This window comes from Xiphias gladius, unplaced genomic scaffold (assembly GCF_016859285.1).
Source record: "Xiphias gladius isolate SHS-SW01 ecotype Sanya breed wild unplaced genomic scaffold, ASM1685928v1 HiC_scaffold_92, whole genome shotgun sequence".
Lineage (NCBI taxonomy): Eukaryota > Metazoa > Chordata > Actinopteri > Istiophoriformes > Xiphiidae > Xiphias > Xiphias gladius.
In genome coordinates this window covers 1-3,865 of record NW_024402651.1, presented here as the reverse complement: position 1 = coordinate 3,865, position 3,865 = coordinate 1, and the positions used below count along the sequence as shown (strand labels likewise).

The following is a 3,865-nucleotide window of genomic DNA, read 5'->3' as shown; positions in this document are numbered from 1 at the left end:
CTGGCTGTTGAAAACATCTGTACTGATGTAAAAAATGTAAAAAATAGTTACAGACCTAAAACAGATAAAAAATAGAAGAAAATACAAACTGTCTCATTCACGCACAAAGTGGCAAGAAAACGTATGTGAACCCTGATCTTCTGACAAGTAAAATCAAACACAGTGTGCTTAATCTAATAACAAACATTAATAATCTTTTGTGTCTTTATTGGACACACACATTAAACATTCACAGTGCTGCATGCTCTTCCTGAACTATTCAACCTTAGTGTCACGAGTCCACAAAACATTTTGCCAGTAGGGTTGTGGAGTTTCAAGGTGCTCTTTGGCAAAACGTATTCGGTATGGACAAGAAAAATGCAATTATTTGTGTGTTATTTGTGAAAATGGATTGTGTTTGTTCATTATTGTAACTTAGGTGAAGATCTGAAGGTATTTTAAGGTAAATTTATACATAAATGAAGATAACTCCAAAGGGTTCACCTACTTTTTCTTGCCAATGTAAATAAGAGAGGTAAAGATTATTCACTGAGATATAAATTGTTGTTTACGTCAGCATGAACAACAATTTAGTCGGACACAAAAACAAAGTACCGTGTTCTGAGGGAGCCGAATGAGTCAAGTGGGTACAGATATTACTTTGAATGCTGCTGAAGGGCTTTGGAAATGTAAACTACAACAGTATCGATGATTTAGATCAGATACTGTATTGTGTAAGATGACTGAATCACAGAACCAGATGTATCGCAGATTAAGAGTGAAGTTTTTCCACCTGCCGCTCACTAACATGTAAAAGATACAGCTGTGTGTGGCACGCTTTTCTTTTAATTATAAGCTTTGGTTTTGCAAACGGTCAAAACTTTATACGACACCTTTGACTTTACTGTTTTGCATTCTGGTAATATTATGCCACCACCTGTTTCTTCAGGTGTATTGGTATGTACCCCTTGGACCTTGTGAAATAATAAAAAGTTTTAAAAAATCCAAAAAGTACTGTACTTAAGTAAATGTACATTCCCCCACTGATTTTAAATCACTAATAATCCACAAAGATCCACACGTATTCTTCCTGTCACGTGATTCTTGTACTGGGCCTGTTGGAAACTAATTAAAAAGAGAGGAAAAATAAAGGACTGATACAAAGAGACCTTTCCTTTGCAATTGGCACGTACCAAGTGACTCATTCTTCACAGCCAAAACATCTATTTTACTATTCCGTACAAGGAAATTCCGATATAAAATATAACACTTGAGAGAAAAAAATAAATAAATAAAAGAAATATATCAAATCAGCAAAAAGAAAAGAGCCATAACACTCCCCCTTTTCTGATGACCCCTCTTCTCCCGAACATTTTGCACCGACCCGGCCCAATCCTCCTCCCGCTGCTGCCGACCGCAACACCTGCGGGTTAAATCCCCGGAGGAGAAGAGACGCTGGAGGTAAGACTGGTGATGCCACTCAAAACACACAGCTAAACTTCAGGACTGGAAACTAGTTTAATGGGTTTATTTTAATAATGGTGGCTGGTTAAAGGCGTTGGAAATATTCAACAATTGATTAGAACATTGTCAAATTAATTAACATTAGCAGTTAGCGCTAGCTTTGCTCGGGCAATGTGTCAGCATTTATCTAGCGTAACAGATGTTTATTTAAATGTATGTTATTTGGGATTTTTAACAAACGTCCGAGCAAGCATTTGATGATAGTATGAGTGACTCTGATTCAGCGCATGACTACATGAAAGTCAAAATAGCATAACGTTAGCAAGCCTTACCAACAAGGCAGGCAACTGAATGTGGGTAATACGGTCAACAGCTCAGGAAAAGCAAGTGTGGTGATGTGGGGTGGGGAAGCTCGTAACTGGCTAATTACATAGCTGACTAGGCATGTTATTGCCAGCGTGAGATTGAATCTTGCATGAGTGAACGTGGTGAACTTGATGTTTATCTGGGTTGTCCGCTTTTTAAGCTAATTATCCTTTGGCCTACTAGCTGCTAAAAGTTGCTTTTTGCATTGCGAAGGAAGGTCACGTTGGCCTATTTGGTCACTGTAATCAATGTTGTCCTTATTTCTTAATCGGACACAACTTTTGTAGGCTGCTGTTAGTTATCATTCATGTGTCTGCATGTGTCTGTGGAGATTGTCACCTATGTAATCATACAGCTCGTTCATGATAGCACCTGTCATAATGTCTCTCTTTAGTGACGGTCACAGCGCGGTTGTGAGATAGTGAGAAAAGCAGCATATGAAAACTTGATGCTTCAATCAGATTGGGTTGAAAAATGCTGAATAAACTGACGTAACTTAGTCAGGGTTCAAATATTGCACTGGTGCGCTGGTATGGCTGACTGGTGCACCTAAATAATACAGGACTATCACTGAGGTTATTATTTCCACCTATTTTTTTCGCCTCTATTACAATTAAAAGTGTAAATTCTTAGTTGATTTGGTGAGTGAGTAGTCTCACGATCAGTGGCACTTAACCTTTTTTTTCAGTCAAGATGTCTATATAAAACACACTGTAAAGTGACTGAAGACATTATCGTCGGGCCTTTGCAGGAGATGGCGGCAACAAGGTCCCGGGGGGGCCGAGATAAAACCTAAGGATGAGGCTGCATGTTTTCCATCCCTGTGTAAAGACAAGGATGGTTTTGATATAACGTACATAAATTCATTCAAAGGCGAGTAACACAGAACTGTGTTTACGTATTGTCTAAACGTTGTCACTTTTCCTATCTAATCATCTGTTCTTTGTTAGGTCGAGGAGTGTTCAGCTGCCGACACTTCCAAAGGGGAGAATTCCTTGTTGATTATAGAGGAGAAGTCCTAACTAAAACAAGAATATGAAAGAAGGCACAGAGTGTACCATGACAAGCTTCAAGTTTTTGTGTTGGAACTTTGTTTCAATGGAAAATAGTTACGGTATGTACCTTGCTGTACTTAATTTTGCAACGTTTTGGCTAAATTATAGGTCACCCAGAGATACACACTGCTTTTTCTTGCACCATGCTATTAAAAGTAGCAGTAATTTTGAACAGATTAGTAATCCATCCTGAAACTTGATTCTTTGACCTGCATTCGCTGCTTGTGTGTTTCAGTCTAAATTGTTACACCTTGTAATTAGCACTGTGTTCTTGCTATCTCAAGATTGATGCTGCCAAAGAAGACGGCTCTCTAGGGAGACCCGTTAACCATGAACATGTGAACCCGAAGAGCAAAGTTAAAACAATCACAGTGGATGGAAAGCCCCGTCTGTGCCTATTTGCACTAAAGGACATCGGTCCTGGGGAAGAGATCACATACAATTACAGAGATTCTGACTGGCCGTGGAGAAGCAAAGTATTTACAGATGGAACTTAACTTTCACAAAGACTGAACACTTGGCTCTGAACATTGTGAACATTGTACCTAAATGGTTTTAACATACTTATACTCAAATGAATACACAGTTTAGTTTTAACAATTTGCCAATCGTGTGGCAACGTTAAAGTGTTATTACTTCATATTGAATCCCCTGTTGTACTGTTTACACAGGGGACTTCAGGGGAAAGCAAGAATAAGCATAGCATTAAAGTATTCAACATTAAATGCATGCTTCACATTTTACAGGGGACTCCCGACATAGAACAACAATCAAATGGTTCAGCCAGCTGTGTAGCAGATGATGAGGCAGAGAAGGTAAAAACTGTATAGATTGTTTCTCTCTGTTTTGTGAAAAAACCTCACAAAACCTGTACCTGAAAGGTACATGCACATTGAGGACTGTGTGCTGATAACTTATGGATTTTATTGGTCTGTGTGCTAGAATAAATTGTCACACTCTTTAATTTTTAATTCACAGTATCACCTGTATGACAAAGTTCT

General features: G+C 38.6%; 1 long non-coding RNA gene across 1 annotated transcript; it reads left to right on the top strand.

The window, feature by feature from the left end:
- Positions 1-1,175: 1,175 nt before the first annotated feature.
- On the top strand, positions 1,176-3,858 carry LOC120787964. Its single transcript, XR_005707143.1, has 4 exons — positions 1,176-1,440; positions 2,760-2,923; positions 3,611-3,679; positions 3,843-3,858. It is a non-coding gene; the product is annotated as an uncharacterized LOC120787964 (long non-coding RNA).
- Positions 3,859-3,865: the final 7 nt, after the last annotated feature.